At 41.2% G+C, this 17318-nt stretch overlaps 1 long non-coding RNA gene across 1 annotated transcript in view; it reads left to right on the top strand.

Annotated features, from left to right (window-relative positions):
- The window catches only part of LOC142033535 (uncharacterized), a 132850-nt gene that overhangs the window by 53270 nt on the left and 62262 nt on the right, over nt 1–17318 (top strand). Inside the window, exon 2 of the long non-coding RNA XR_012651229.1 lies at nt 951–1043. This is a non-coding gene — a long non-coding RNA (uncharacterized LOC142033535). The remainder of the gene's footprint in view (nt 1–950; nt 1044–17318) is intronic.

Genomic DNA, 17318 nt, shown 5'->3' with positions numbered 1-17318 from the left:
GGCAGTAGTAGCGGTGCAGTACCGGTCTGTAGTTCTTAATCTTAAGTCACACATGTCAGTGTTGTGCTCACTGACACATACTCGGTCAAGGAATTTTATTGCCTTTAAAAGCTCCCGTTGAAAGTAGCCTGCTTCAGTCTTTTTCATGTGGAGCCACAGGAAAAAACTTTTTCACTGTGAAGGTGACCAAGCACTGGCACAGGTTGCCCTGGGAGGTTGTTGAGTCTCCATCCCTGAACATAATCACAAGCTGTCTGGACAAGTTCCTTGGCAGCTGGCTCTGGGTGGCCCTGCTTGAGCAGAGAGGGTTGGGCAAAGTCACATCCAGAGGCCCCTTCCTATCATCTCAGCCATTCTGTGATTCTGTGGTTCTGTAACCTTAAAAAAAAAAAAAAAAAAGGCTTTGTTGTTTTTTTCCCACTTCAAACTGAAATTTGGAAACGTGCGAGTGTTTGTAGTGTGGAAATTCAATGTCAGCAACATTGTTTGCCAGGTTTTAGAAAGGAAGCCAGAGAATTTGCTCAGCCGTGTATAGTAAGATTTAGTTCCAGATTAAGAACCCTATGTGTATATGTGAGGAAGAAGTCTAAACTCTGGTCAGCATGATCAACTTATCGTCAACAGGGTCACCTGGTAGCACCTCAAGAGTGATTCAGGTCTCCCTAGATTAGAAGTCTATGGGGCAGTGAGCTGAGTCCCTCTGTAGACTTCACCGAGTACAGCAGGAGCATAGATAGCCACCACACCTAGATTCTTACATTTTAATCTCTAGCTGAGTCCCACTCAAAGCATCTCATTAAAACTAGAGAGCATGCAGACTGGAAAATGTATCTACTCAAAGTGAAGTTTGGCTGAAATAGGAAGGGTAGTGTGGGGGGGTCTTCTTGTAAAAAATGTATAATGACCCAGGGTCCTTGATTAGTCAAAGGACTGTATTTTTACCTTTTCAGAGAGACTGAAACTTCAGCAGCAAATTGTACTCCGTGCGCTACTTGGACATAGATTTGCTGAAACAGATGGGTTTACTTGCTCCAACTGCTGATGTGAGTAACAAGAGAAAATGTCTCTGCTTTGGATGAGCTCTCAATCTTTTATTGTGTTTTTTGGTAAAAAAAGCATAATTATTATATGTGTTGGATAACTTTCAGATACCCAGAGTCCTGTACCTCTTGGTTCTGTTTATTTACCAGCCTCACTCCCTTAAATGTATCCACCATGAAAAATGGACATTTCCAACTCTGCGGCACTACTATACGCAGCCATTAAAAACAGGGAGAAAACCTCCTCCATATCATATAACTCCAAGGAGTTCTACCTAGTTTTAAATACTTAAAGTCCAACTCACCGCTGAATGGACTTCAGAAATATATATGGTGGCCTACTAGAAAATCTGACTTCTGTATACACAAAATACAGGGAGAGGATTTTCCTGTGTATTCAGGGAAAGGGTTTCCATTGCTTTTGGGATGACTGAAAATTTATATTCAATGCCATGTACTAGACACACTGAGGTGAGTTCTGTGTATATTTGTTTTATTGTTTGCATGTTCTGACTGAGAGGATTGTGGGTTGCACTGCAGTTTTCCTAGTGGAGCAGGAGGTAGCGAGAAATAAACGTGCATTTCATTATCATCTAACAAGCTACCAATCTGAAGGTTTGCTTTTACTGAAGCATACAGGTCTTACTTCTTTGTCTCTTGGCTGGGTGATACCTACTCGGCTATGAAGAGAACCCGTCAGCTGCATGAGGAATAAACTTCAGTTCTTTAATATTGCAGCAGAATAGAAAAATGTTAATGTTTTCCTCCACCATCAAGGAGGTGATTTCTGCATCAAAACTCTTATCTATTACACTGTGCTAATTATATTACAAGATCTTGAATGGGTTCTCTTACTTTTTTTGTCTTCCATTGATAAGTAATCTTTGTACTAAAAAGCCCTATCATAATAATGTGCTCCTTCAGTGACAGCATGCTGACATCCAGTGCCAGCAATGCAAACAATTAACATCAGGCTGGGATACTGAGCCTTACAATATGTAAAGAAGCACTTTGTGAGTCAGTACCTGGAGTTTTTCATAGACTGAAGACAATTACTGTATGAAATAGTCTTCGTATGAAGGGAACGCATCCTGCAAGTCTGATTTAATACCATACCATTATTTTCAGTTGATGTTAGATCGGACCCTAACTACCTATATGCAATGTGTGGAACTGTAAGTCTCACTGTTATGGTCCTTGAAGAAGGCAGGTGTATTATACATGTGAAGATGATGAATCAGTGAGAGTTGTGTCAAGAGCCCGTGTATGTAAAAATACTTTCTTTCAAAGGAGAGGAAGCACATCTGTTAATTGAGCAGTCCCACAGAAATGTACAAGGACTTGAATTTGGAACAAGCTGGTCACCTGCGGGAAGATGGTTCCAGGTTATAAAGATGTAAATCTGGTTGGAAGTGCCCTGGGTTTCCCTGACTGCTTTAAGTGAGGAAAGCAAGATGTGGGATGCGCATATTTATCTCTCTAGTGAGAGAGATTTCTCTCTAGTGAGAGAGTGCATATTTATCTCTCTAGTGAGAGATTTATCTCTCTAGTGAGAGATAAATATGATCTTTAGTGAGAGATAAATATGATATGAGCAGAAAATGAACTGTAGTGATCTCAGATTAGACTGAGAAGAACATGAGATCAGATATTACCTATGATGAGAATTTAATATAGCACCAGAGCAAACAGCCACTGCTAGGCTGGTCACCATCTCACAACTGGTTTGTTGTGGCCTGTTCCAAGCATCTCAGAGAGACAGCTGTCCTCATATGAGCTGTTAGTCTTCTCTAACTCAGAGATTATTTCTGTGTGTGGGTTTTGAAAACCAAACAGACGAGGTGTATATTCCATCTGCTCAGACAAGCTTCTTGATGACAAAATCATGTGCTTATCAGTGATCTGGGTTAGTAAAAAATGGTCTATTTCCCTTAGTCCTTCCTTCAGGAAGTGTCTTGCATACTTGCAGTTATTTATTTTTTTACAGGATCAGGAGGTGGGGAGCGGGGTGAGGGCAGAAAGGAGTGAAGAAAAGGTGGCCCTAGAAAGTGCTTGAAGATTCCAGGAAATTGGTAGGCTGGACTTGTTAATGCTTGTGAAATGATTTTTGACACAGCCTTTGAAATGAAAAAATGAGATATTAGAAGGATGATAGTCTTTTATCTGTTGAGGAAGATGGATGGGTATGACTTAAGATGTCACATATATGAATGGGTGCTATAAAGGGATCGTTCTAATGACATGCTGTAAAAGACAACTGTCAGGAATAAATTATTCTTCTCTTCTGATGATACTGATGATAACGTACTCAAATTTCCCACAACACATTTCCTCACCTAAAGTTAAAACCTTTTCTTAAAATGTTTAATGGGCGCAAAGGTCTTTGTTGTGCATTTCCAACTCCATGAAAAACATCGGGTAGTGGCTTACGTAAGAGCAATTTTGCCTGCAATTAGTGTGTTTGCATACAAGTGCACAGGCTTTGATTAAGCAAAGGAAAGTACTTAAGCGCATGTGTAAGTACCTTTCAGAGGTGGAGCAATGAAACTGAAATATGAAAGAAGAAAGCACGACTTCAAAAGTAACAGAGCTGATAAGAAGAGCAGTTCTGAGCAGCCGATCAGATCAAGGCTCCGGTGGGGATGGAGATGAGCTGTATGTAGCTATCTCCAGAAATACCTGTGCAAAAGTCACATCCTGCCTGTGCAGCCCGAGACCAGTACCACACTTCGCTTGTTCTGAAGGAGCAGCACTGGGAACAGAGGGAAAGACAAAGAGGCCAAAAACACTACGGGAGGAGGCAGGGACCTGTCTGCAGGTATTGACCACCAGCTGCAGAGCGGCTGCCTGAAGAGCCCGACAGGTGAGGGAAGCTGACCACCTTGCATTGCACTCTTGCCAACCCCTTCTCCCCAAATCGCCTGTGACTGTCACATTCGAAGCATGTGGCTGCCTGCTTGCAAGCGGCTCAGCGCTCCGAGGCTACAGGGGGAATGTCAGGTCTACACGTTGGCACCAGTTTGCTTGGAGAAGTCAACAAACATGCATGCTTGAACATGCCTGAGGGATCATGGTGGTGGGTGACCCATGCTGGAGCAAGGACACACTGGAGGGACTGTGGCCATGGTTGACCCACGATAGGACAGGGACATCCCTTGAGGGACTGTGGCTCATGGGAGACCCACACTGGGAAAGGGAAACTATGGAGCAATGTGGCAGGAAGCCATTAATTGTAGAGTGTTAGAAACTGTAATTCACACTACTTCAGCCTCCTATGCGCCCATTGCCTCACTGGAGGAATTTTGGTCCACTGAGATTAAAAAAAGGCAAAAAATAAGAGTACTCAAGAGCAGGAAGGGGAAGGACAGATATTTAAGTAGGATTTTGCGCAGTGATTTCTGTCTTTTTTTTTCCTGACTACCCGAATCAGTGATTGTAGGTTTGTGTTGGTTGGCAGTAAATTAACTCAAGTAAAATTCCCCAACTCGATGCTGCTTTACCTTCGACAGACTGGTACAAGAAGTGATGGGCTAAATTGCAGTAAGGGAAATGTAGCCTGAACATTTGGAGAAGTTTTCTAATGGTAAAGGAGGCTGATCACGGACTGGATCGCTGAGGTAGGCTGTGGAGCCGCTGGAGGATTTAAGAGCAGATTAAATGAACTTCTGTCAAGAACAATTTAGAAGAAGTTGATCCTGCCTTTGGGATGAAACGGCAAATTAGATGACGCTCTTGAGGTGCTGCTGAGTCCTGTTGCCTTTGATTTCTATGACACTGACATGGTCTTGTGTACCCCTGGGAGCAAAGAGGATACCGAGCTTAATTATCAGAAGGCAGTTTCAGGCAGCAGGAGGTGTTTTCTGAGGCTTGAGATGGAAGGCTGAGGATGTTAAAGAGGTGAAAGGTGCAATTAAATGAGATTATATAATGCTGTATTTGTAATGAAGTTGACAGAAAAGGGAATCTTTTTTCATTTGACCTAGCACTGACCACACATCTCAGAATAGTCTTCCTTAATTCGATGTATATTGAAAAATTGGAGCCTCAAGTGCTGTTTAGGTTGCTCTGTGGGCAGGGAGGTCCTGGCCTGGATGGTACTTAAGAATTAGGGAGCCATTGAGGATGCACTCACAGGCTCCTCGGGCTGCAGCTCAGTCCCAAGCACCTTGCAGCACTCCTGTCAAGGACAAGCATGATTTCATCCTTCTGCCTACTACATTAATGCAGATAGCTATTTTGAGGTTAAGGCCACATTGGCTTTGAACTGCAGCCATTAATGAACACCTGGATGGAGTTCTGCTTTATTTGCAGGTGATTGAGGTATTATTATTAATTATTAAACCATTTCTTGTAATATTTAATTATTTCTCCCCATTTAGTGATGAGCAAGCGTTGCCATTATTGCCTGGAACCAAATAACCATCCCCATTTATCATACTAATTGTGGCTTAATCAGGAAGGACCTGGGACTGGGGGAGTTGTCTACCTTGAACAATTTTGGAATGTAGCTTCCTATGGTAATGAATACAGGCTGTAATAATTAGGTCTGCTAGGTGATATATTTATCATGAAGCTTAAACGTAATAACATTCATCATATGGCAGTAAGCTTACGAAACACAATGAATTGCCATAGTAAATACAGAAATTTGAAAATAGAGTTTGAACAGACACAAGATTACTTCCTCTTGCGTGGTTTTGCCACACAAGGGGGGTAACTCCTTTTCACTCCATTGTACATGAAACTGGAAGAAAATCATGGCAAAGATGCTGTGTTGAATTGCATATGGCTTTGGGAGCAAGACTGGGTTTTGCTTGCTTATGCTTCCCTTCTCATTCTTTCCGTGGTCCAGCAATATTTCACTGAATGCATTTCTGCTGAGCCCTTGGATCTGCACTGTACCCTTGATAATCTGTAGTGTTTTTAGAAGGGAGCAGAATACCGGACCTGAGATCTGATTTATGGATTAAAAAGAAAAATGTAGTCTGCTACTAACTAACTGTCTTTCTGCAGATAATTACCTTACAGATAAATAAGTCATATCCTTTTCCCCCTATTTTAATGTTTTATCATGAAATTACTTCACAAAGGTTTTAACACAATGATATCTGTACAACAGGGAAAACCCATCTGAATATTCAGGAGACAATATCCACTTTAGGGTAATACAGTGGATAATCTGCTCAAGGTTTTATCTGAATCGTCAGTAAATATACATGTGACTACAGGTTGTTTTTTGAAGTCCTTCTCAAGAGAGAACAGCAACCAATAACCTCTGTAATCAGAAATAGTGAGAAGCTGAAGTTTTCTTTTTTTCTCTATGCTCAGTAATTTCTACAATAGCTCTTAAAATGATGTAGTATTAACTATTCAGTATTAATCAACATTGACAGGAGTATTTCTTGGAAGAATAAAGTGAAAACTAGTTTTTCAAAGCTGTTTTTATAGCACTTGATTGCTTGTTTGCTTTTTAAAAGTAATATGGGCAGAGGAGAGAGAAAGGAATGTATTTTAAATATTCATAGCTAGCTTGGAAGATGCAAAGGAGACATTTGGTGAGCAAAACATCCACACTACTCAAAAGCAGCAGTAATGTTGATAATTGCAGGTTCCAATCTGGATTAATAATATAGGCACTAGTTTGTACAAAGCTGCAGGTGAGTTCAGTCCAGTGTTTAGGTGTTGGGAATAAAGAGAGAGAAACACTGTTGTCTAGCATGAAAGCTGGAAGGACGGTATCAGGGAATGTGAAGGGCACAGATCAGACTATTTTTCTATTATTCCTCTCTTATAATGGTACCTTCACTAAGCTTCGGTAGGCTTTTCATCATCTCTTTCATTTGCAGATGCAAATGCAGTCCCCCACAAGTGGGAATAACTAACTGGAATCTCACCTGTCCTTGCTGGTCTTGACTGCAGGTTTACGTTTCTACCTTCTCACCTCCTTGCAGCGCTGCTCTTGCTTTGGCATGGCGCTGACCCAAAACACCCCCGTGAGCTCTTGAACCACTCCTGCCTTGGTTGTGGTCGCAGAGGTTGCGTGTGATGTAAAACAGGACGTCATTCCTGGGGACTGCGCGCTCCTCGGTGCTGGCTGAGCGGGAGGAGAAGGGCTTAGTTTGGTGTGCGCACACCTATCTCCAGTGTGACAGGTAACTGTAATTCAACTGTAACTCTGGCCCAGCCTGCAGGTTGGGGTTTTTTATCTTCTAATAGTTCAAGTATAGCATCATTGCAAGGGAGGACCTCAGAAAAAATTGTGGCAAGACTGATTATTGTGAAAAGGTGACTTTGGTGTCCGTACAGAAAAAGTTTGACCATGCTTTGTTTAGCTCAGGGTTTCATGGCCAGGTGACAAGCACAGGACTCCCCTGGGTGCTCGCGCAGGTGGCCATGTGGAATTCCTTCGGAGGCTGGAGCTAGGCAAAGAGTGGTGTGCTGGTCAGCCCTTTTCCTACTTCCAGCAGAGGAAATAACTCTTGTTTTGGGACAGAAAGCCTATTTAAGTGAACCTTTTGAAAGCAAGTGAAGCTTGTTTGTTTTCAGGGAACGCTGAGGGGAACACTGATCAGATGGCAGAATTAGGCGCTCAGTAATGCAGGGAGACATTTTTGTCTTCATGTCTCAATAGATTTATCCTCCAGTGTCCTTGTTCACAGCTTCAGCCTCACTGCACTGTTTTGACGGTGTGTGGTACGCAGGTGAAGCCACAGGTGTGCCAACGGTAAAGGTCCTGTTATGTGCACGACCAACTGCAATGTGAAGGTTTGAAACATGAGACTGTGAGGACGCGAAGAAAGCTGTCTTTCTCTTGTGTTGCCACCACAGCGGTCCGAGTCATTACTTGGTAGAAACTAGGACTGGGCCCTCAGCTGAGAACGTTTATTTGCCATGTGATTGTGAAAGTGACTCAAAACCTTGGGGACATGAGGAACACATTCCTGGTCCTGGACCTTGGAAGAAATGGGATGTTCCGTAATAACTCTCACCTGCCTGAGAGAGAGTCTGTGCCTGCATCCAAAGGTTTTGGACATAGATAGCTATTTTCTTGCTATCTTGACGTTTGGCAAATGTAATAACTCTGCTTTAATCTGGATAGAGGTCTGAGAATATTCTGGATATTGAAGCTGCATGGTCCTATCATTTTCAAGGTGGCAATCAGATGAAAGTACGTGATATCCATACTGCGTATGCCGGTAGTTTCTGCTCTGGAACATCTTAGACTAGCTGGCAAAATAGGCTATGTGTTTCTGTTTGCACATCAAAAGCTATGGTTAGCTCTCTCTATCTATACATGTATTACTTTGACATGAATTTTAGAAAAGATATGCATATAGATCACAGTGATGTGTATTTTGTAGTGTCTGTCTACCATGATTCAGTTTTAGGCTTTAGATTTGGAGCATTTTCTCTAAATATTTTGTTTAGAGTACCTTGGAGCCTTCTGAAAGTTGCTTTAGCATTCTCAGGTGTTACTGTTCTCACTCAATCTGGAGAGATGGTAATCAATCAGGGTCCTTAAAATGGTGCGGTATAACAACATGCTGTAAGCCTAAGTCTCTGTTGATTCAGTGAAGATACTCAGGTCATTTATTTGCTGGTTTCTTACTAGATTTTTGGTTTCTTTGATCTTTGTGGGTGAATATCGTGATTTATTTGGCATCTCCTCACCTCCTGTCCTGCTCACGCTGTAAAATGTGCATCTTTCATCAGTGCTGACGGGAACTCCAGTTCTTGGCTGGGATCCATAATCCCAAGATCAGAGGAGGCATATTTACTGCATTTCCTCTTCAGTGTGGTTTCTGTGCTCCGAGGTGTGTATGTGCATGTCGTCATTCTTGGAAAGTTTTTAGACAAGTGTCATGCTCCTCCGCGAGGCTGAAATATGGAGCTGTATATAGCTGCTGTAGAGGTCTGAGAGAGTGATCAGAAAGGTTTCGGGCTGGCAGCACAGCAAAGGCTTCTGTTTCCCAGAGGATGCGCTGCCTTGCCGCGCGCCTCAGCCCTGACGGGGAGGTCAATAGCCGTGCCAATTCAATCTGGGGGCTTTCCTGGGGGGCTGCTCAGCTGCTGTTTGTTACCGTCCTCCCTCCTCCTATGCTACTTGCTCTCTCCTCTTGTGTTTGCTGTGGGGTTTTGGGTTTCTTTGCTGTTTCGTTTTTTGTTTTCTTTTCAAAACTACTCACTGCTCTTCAAGTACTTTCAAGAAAGGAAAGAAAATGTTTACTGATTTGAATTTTGGTAGTTGAGTTCCACTGGAAAAATTTGAAATATGTTGTGTCTTCTTTCCCTCATAAGAGCAGAAGTGTTGCATCGTTCTCTCATTCCTTCACCTAGTCAGCAAATGCAGAAATTCAAATGTCAGTACCCAGAGGGAAGAGCAAGTGCCTGGAAATGTGGCGGTGTATGTGAGCAGCATTGTTGGTAAGCAGCCGCTGCTCAGATTGAACACCGCAATTTTGCAATGCAGCCAGGAGTGCTGAAAGAGCTGGCTGAGGAGCTCTCCAAACCACTCGAGTTCAGCAGCTCTGGGAGTGTTACAGAAGATATGGGGGACACAATAAAAGCTAATGTTCTGCCTGTAAGTTTATAAATTAATAGGCTGCGCTAGGTAGCTTTAAATTGGTTAGCCCTTTGTCAGTTCTCAACAAATCATGAAATGAATGATAACAATCAATGTAAGCCCTAATCCCTTTATTCTAATGAATGCTATTCAACATGGGTTTATAATAAACAGTTCATTTATTTCTTTGATATCAGTTTTAATTAAATTACAGATCTGTTTGATAAAGGCAATGCCGTTGTCATGGACTCCAGTAAAACATCTGACTTTTGGCAGAACAACATTCTGATTAGAAAAATAATTACTGCTGAGTGAAATCAATATAGCTTATATGAAATGAATTAAAATATAATAATTAAGAAGTTTCAATGAGCAAGTTCTGATGCTCAGTTTGAAATGGCTATGCTTGTCCTTAGCGAGGGTGGGAGATGAAGAAGGTAGGGTGAGGAAGCCCACATTCTTGTCGCAAATTTATTTTTTTTTTTAGTTTTTGCCAGCATTGAACAAAATAATTGCTGGCGAAGTTTCGGAGAACGTTAATGAAGAGTTAAGCAAAGGCAGAAGAGTTATTTAGAAGTACCAGAGTCATCACAGGAGAAGCTGGGCTCCCCAAAATGACATGTGAACCACAGCCAGAAAGCAGAGACACCCACCAGCAAGCAGCACTTGAACTTACATATTGAATGTAAATATAGCAATGCTGTTCCTGTTTGGCATTAATGAAAGTACTGACAGAATACTCTGTGCATTTGTATTGTCCGCATACTTTAGCAAGTATGTTGGCTAGCTGGGAAGAGTTCAGAAGAAAACTACAAAGCTCTTTTCTGCCACTTCATCATAGTCTGTCTTGCAAGGAGATGGAAAAAAGAAATCTAGTTCACTGCAGGGGACATTCAAAAGTAGACATAGTGCCTGTGTAGCAAGAAGCTGTCTTACACTAAAAGTCTGATGAATTTGGGAGATACATTGGGAAGGGAGGACTGGAAGCTGAAGCTTGGGAATTGCAGACTGAAGTGCAAGTTTCTAGCAGTGGGGGTGTCAGCTGGACTAACAACTTATTGGTCCTTTAAAAATATTATTCATTTTCATAGTAAAGACTTCAGGACTTCAGCTTTAATTATGAAATCATCCAACAGTTCTCATTCTGATGTTGTTTGTTGTTTTCCCCAAGGCTCTAAGGGTAAAGCCTACTGTTCCTATTTTCCTGTCCATTACCTTGAAATGATATAAAAAAGTCATACACTCTTCTTGATTTGTGATAATTTCACATGCTTTTTTGGAAATTATGCAAATCATTTATTCAGGTATCTTGTACTAGCACATAACTTGTCTGTCCAAAACCAGCAGTAATTTAAAGCTAATACAGTGATATCCTTTCTTTTTCTCTGTTGATTACAAATCTAAACTTTTCTAATTTGTTTTCAACGTAGCGACTCTGTGCAGAAAAATTGTCATAATTAATTTGTGTTCACCAAAGTGATTTAATTGCAATGGTTTTCCTTGTAAGTGTAATTGCCATGCAATTTCTATTTTCAAACTGCTCAGATGCACTATAACCTTCATGTTGTTTCCTTGCCTCTTTGTATTCTGCTATGGCTTTCCAACAACGTGGTGGGGATATTCTTTTAAAAGTAACTGTTAGGGAAGCTGTGCAACAGCTTCTCCTTTTTACCAATTAAGGGCATATATAGGTTCAGCATGTTGCCACCTTTTGCTGTATGAACAGGATAGGAAGCAATTCCATGAAGGACTTGTTGGCAGCTGTTGCTGCTGTTGGATCCACGTGCTTTGCGTGAGTGATACTGTACTTGTGTAATTTACAGTTTGGGAGAAGAGGGTCTCGCATTCGAGTATGCGGTGATTCATGCCCAAATGAGAACAGATTTCTCAGGGAAGAAAGTGATGCCCTTTTCCATTATTTCATGGCAGTTTTGCAACAGTTTTTTACCATCTTTAGAACATTTCTGGCACAAAGCTTATCTGCCAGCAATTTTCAATCCCTGACCCTGTTGTTTATCTCTCAGATTTACTGCAAGTTTTCTGTGATTAGTATTCCCAGCCTCTGCCTGCTAATACAACGTCCGGAGTTCCACAAGCTCGAGCATTAGCGTTTTTTATAAAACTGTGGGACTGTGCAATAAACTTGTCCCTTCTGTCTTATCACAAATATTTATCCCAATTCTCTTCATAAAATTTCTGAGTCATCTATAGTTCTGTGCTTATAAAAATTCCACTAGAAAAACACACACACAAACCAACTAAACAAACCCCTCCCCACCTTCCAAAGGGTTTATAGGAGAGATGTTTATTCCTAACTAAAAATGAATTCTTTTATGAATAACACACTTACTAAATTAAATTATTAATAATCATAATTATGGACTTGAGAGGAAAAAGCAACTATATAACCTGGCAACTATATAACCTAACAGTTTTTAAATGTTTGTTGTTGCTGGGCTTTGCTAGTGTTCCTGTGACGTATTAGAAGGAAGCAATATACTTTTGCAATCTCTGGCATATGCTAATTACCCTGGTTTTTTTTCAGAAAAACTGACCCAGCTTCTTGTTAGGCACTTAGACTTTGTCTAAATTAGGGATGTAACCAGGGATTTTTCACTTGCCTTCCTTGATTTGCAGTGCTTAGAAATCTGCAGTGAGAAGTTGTACAGATCCTGCTGATTCACTCTGGCAGATGCTAATAGTTAACTGCATCCTGTCTGCAAGGGTGTGGGATGGCCTCAGCAGGATGCAAGCAAAATTAAATTAGGTATGGCCAAGCTTGGATAAAGGGACTCTTTTTTTGCTTCTATTTTAAACACCAGAAGAAACACAACAAATAAGAAGGCTTTTTATATTGAATGTGTTAAGGGCAGGTTCAGTAGGACACACATTTGCAGGACTCTTCATAGGTAAATTAAAAAAAATAAAAATTTAAGGATATCCTGATCCCATTGAAGACAATACTACTGCAACCATTAAAGTCAGCATTTTAGCCTTATGCTCAATAGGAGTACCCATGCAGTGTTATGCATCTTTTGGTAATGATCATCAGAAAGAACATTATCTGCTAATTCAACGACTGGTAATATCAGTGCAGTTGGCAGCAACTGCCATGGTCTTACTCAAGATTGGCTAAATAAGAAGCCAGATCAGAACATCAGATCTCTGCGTTCTTTCCCATTGGAGCTGGTGGTGGAGCTTTTAAATATTTATTATTCTTAATAGACGCAAAAGTCTGCAGATGAACTAGGCATTGGCCCAGACACCAGATCACTGCATAGCAGCCCCTGCCCAGCTTCTCTGCATCGTGCTTCTATGCTGCACAGGCAGGAATTTTTAAACGTGGTGTTTGCAATTCAGCATTGAGGCTTCACCACACTGCCAACCTGTTAAAAATGTAATGGCAAGGAAGCAAAATTTCCTGTGACTTCTTGTTGAATTCTGGGGTTTAAATTACTTTACATTTACGATCATGAACTCTGATGATAGAGTGCTTGACTCTCAAAATACCTTTTCCATGCACTTGAGTTAAAAATTCAGTGTGTTGTTGCCCAGTGATGATTTCATCTTTATTGCAGGGAAACTAAGTGAAGTCGTCTTATCCGGTTTAGCTATGACCTTTTTTTCCAAGGTGGGTCATGAAAACAGCTTTACAGTAGCAGCCATTTGAAAGTATTACCTCTTTTCCCCACCCCAAAATGTTACAGAGGATTTACTGGATCGTTCTATTTGCATCAGCAAATACCTGCTGCACTTAAGTCATAAGACACTTAAGAAATACTGCAGTAGGGCCCTTTTTATATCACCAACAATGTAACTGCATTGTCAATTACTCCTGAAACAGTGCTGGGGAATTTATGGGAGGGATGTGAATCGTACTGGAATCACTGTTTTGGGATTAATTTTCTTTTCAAATCCCAACAGGGAAGGATTTTCATACACCAGAAAGGGATTAAAATGTGTTGTGCTCTTTTGTGGTACAAAGAGAAAATAATTGATTTCGAAAGGGGTTACTGCTGATTTTCTAGCAAATGTCCATGCAAGTGTTGCAACTATATGATGTGTTGCTACACAGCCAACAATGGATTTTGGAATAGCTTTGGTCCTTTTGCTGTATCTCTGGGACTGGTGAGTGGGTTTTGCTACATGATAGCACTGCTGTTCTTTGAAATAGCCTGAATTTTTGAAATAGTTCAGAATGTATTTTCTTCCCAGCATGGATCAGAAGAGAGCTGCCTGAAACTCAGTGGTTAGTATACTCGGGAGTGTTTGGAGAGGTCTGTGTTCCAGTCCCTACTTTGAATCACATCCCTGTGCGACTGGCTACTATGAAATCTTTTACTCCCTTCCTTTAGGTTTACAAGAAAAGAATGTATTATTTGGGGAAAAAACACTTCATTGAACCTGATGTTTCCCTGTTAAAGGTGGGGCTTTTTAAGCAGTTGCCATTTTTTTCATAGAAGAAATTCCAGCCCATTCTAGCTAAAAAAAAATTAAGGCTGTGCAAGTTGTTTTCATAGAGCCTGATTATTTGCTCTGTTCCTTGAAACCCTGTCTCCTCAATTCATGTGAATATGTACAGAAAGGCAGCCACATTCTGAAGCGAAATCCCATAATAAAGACATGTGTGGGAGGAGGCGGATCGTTTGCACTGATCTTTTTGTCTCTTTTTATTTTGTTGTCACCCTCTCTTCTGCTGTAGCAACGGTCCTGAGTGTTGATGCCATAGCATGTTGAAGAGATGTTCTGGACATTAACTTTGGTTCAATCCATCTTCATTTCCTGTGGAAAATGGATTGTTACCTGTGGATACTTTTGGAACCTACTCCTGAAGTTGTATTTTATCTGTATATCTTACCTATAGGTGGCATATTTATCATAATATTTTCATTCATGTGCAGCCAGCTCTCATCTTCTGTTTTCAGATGCTTCTCATTAATATTTCAGGTGGAAAAGGTCCCTTCAGATTGGAGTACGTCACACTTGGCTGAGGAAAAGTGGCGTCGCATCTTTCATAAGTCTATCAGCCGTTCTTTTCTGGGGTAGTCCGCCTAGTTAGAAGTGGTGGACCCCGCTGTTTCAATCTATCATTTCTTTTGTTTCCTTATTAAACAGCCTGTCTTTACCTAATAAATTGCAACATATCTACATTTCCATCACGGATAATGGCCCTGATGTGGTCTATGTCACTGAAACCTGGCAGAGTGAAATATTGCCCTCCCCCCAGTTTTGACTCTATCATCAAGTTTGCATTATATCAGGTCATCCAGGAGCTACTGCAGTAATCCTTCATTCTTATTCTAGCTGTCCACTAGTGGCCTCTTACGTTTCATCAAGTGAAACATTGAAATAACAAGGTGTGCGTATTTATAGCCTCATTGTTGATTAAGTATAGTAGCTAGCTTGTGAAGTAGCTATTGGAAATAGGATCTTAAATCAGAGCTCATTTTCCCCCTTCAGCTAGGATGACAAAGGAAATGAGATATTCCTGGAAGTGTTGTCCACAACTGGATATAATAAGGAACAGAAGGTACAGCTATTTGACTATTAATTAGCTCTTCTTCAGAGCTACACATCTGTCAACCGGTAACTGCAGCAGCTTCTCAACTTCATTACTTTAAGAATGTATCTTTAAGTAGCATATTTCTTTTTTTTTGTCCTTTTCTTTTTTGTACCGACCCTTCACGTGGAGTGATACGTAGCAAAATGACTTTTTATTGATCTATGAAATTGTAATTTAACACCCCCTCAAAACAAACAAATAAGAAAAATCAACAGAAAAACTCTCAGAGCCTTTGCTACCAGTAAAGACAGAGTGCACTGTAAAAGGAAATTTTACAAGGTAGCAGTCATCAGACTGCGCAAGACATCTATCTCCTTCATTTGCAGGTGTATCTATGTTGTTCACAAATTGTCCTTTGGCCTCGTTTTCTCAGTTCTTTAGCCAAAAGTCCAGCTAAGATCAATGGATGCAGCAGATGCTAAAATGCCTTTGCGAATCCTTTGACAGGGCCGTCAGCTTACAGCTACAGAACAGCATCGACGTTCCTCACGACCCAGAGCCAGCGCTGATACTGTGCCCCTTTCGATATTAGAGTGTGTTGTAACTGTAGGGAGGATTACCTAGTTGCTACCTCCCAATGTGAGGATTTGGGGTGAACTGCTCAGCACATTCCCTTCTCTCTGGGAAGCTGGGGTGACGATGGCCCCAGGGTGCTCCTCAGGGGATGTCCTGCACCATCTCTCCACCCCTGCTCAAGGAGAAGGTGCTCAGTTCCATCTGTTTTTTATTGCTCGCTGACTTTAATATTACATCTCCTGCCTTTCTTATGAAAACTCAGGTTTCCCAAAAGCTGTTCTTTTTTTGTCTGAAGGCTATTTGCACCTTGCCCAGAAAAGTGCCTGGCCGTGGAAGGCCATTTCCCAACAGGGGCTGCAACAGCGATCTCTCCGATCACTCTGCAGTCTCCTTTCAGGCCTCAGCAGAGCATTAGTTGGCCTTGTTCATTCTTTTCCCAGTTAGTATTTTCTGTCACTGCTTTATATTATCATGATGCTTGTGGTAATTGCGGGCCTAAGGCAGGAGTAGGGTTGCTTTTCGTTTTTCATCTCTGAAGAAATGCTTGGCATCGTTGGTGGGTGATTATATACCCCTCTCCAAGGGTCTCTCTTGGGTTAGATCTTACCTACGTCAGATGACAGTTTTCTCTCTCTATGTCCCTTTAGGAGATTTTGAGAGAAGGTGTCTGATGTGGCTTTACCTCTTCGCGTTTTCTTTCTGTTTGTGGTGAGAGATAAGAAAAGATTACCTCATTATAAGAAAAGACGAGGTCCTGATTTAATATTTGGCACATATTGTTCATTTAATTATGGCAGGATTGCTGTGTGACAGCAATGTAGGAGTAATACAGCTGCACATTACTGTTTCAGGTTCCCTTTTTTATGGTCTCTCAGAAATAGATCACCAGCCCCCTTCTCCAGCCCTCCTTTCTGCTAGCAGGTTCAAAGCCTGCCCTGCCCCAAAGCAGGTAGCACAGCCGGTCCGCTGCAGATCTAAGGGTGCTTGCTTCAGGTCCCAGAGCTCTAGGAAGAAACAGGCAGCCTCTTGATTTAGTTCTCAAGTTTTGAAACTTTTTGTTTACTCTCGAGGAAACTTTATTTAACACTTATGTTAAATACAAACTAAACCTGAGGGGTGCTTGAATCACTTTTTGAGAGTGTTGTTTTGAGTATCGGTTACCTTGGCCTGCCTAACATTTCACTGCACTTGAAACATTTCTACTCTCTCACTGCTCTAGCATCTTGGTGTTACGTTTGTTTTTCATACAGAAGATGTAATACCTCCTGGCATGGCATGAATAGTTTTCAAGGCCAGGCTTCTCTGTTGTTGGGCTTTCTTTTTCTGATCATCAGATACTATTTATTTCAGGTTGGAGCTCATCAACCTGAAGATTCAGAAAGCTGGGATGAAGTTTGTATTTCTGAGAACTGATTAAGTATTGTAACAAACACAAATTAAATTTCTGCTCTAAAATGTTGCTTAAATACTGTAAATCCTCATTTGATTAACTGCTGTGCTACAGGTACATACTTTTCTGTAAGTGAACCCAAATATGTTAGAATTTTTGCCTTCCGAAATCGGTTGCTTATAAGTGATATGGGTTTCTAACTGGAAGGAAAATTAGGGCATTATCCCCAGTAATGAAGAGGAGACA

Source organism: Buteo buteo, chromosome 8 (genome assembly GCF_964188355.1).
Source record: "Buteo buteo chromosome 8, bButBut1.hap1.1, whole genome shotgun sequence".
NCBI classification, from domain to species: Eukaryota; Metazoa; Chordata; class Aves; order Accipitriformes; family Accipitridae; genus Buteo; species Buteo buteo.
Note: the sequence above shows the minus strand (reverse complement) of the source record. Positions and strands in the feature narration are given on the sequence as shown.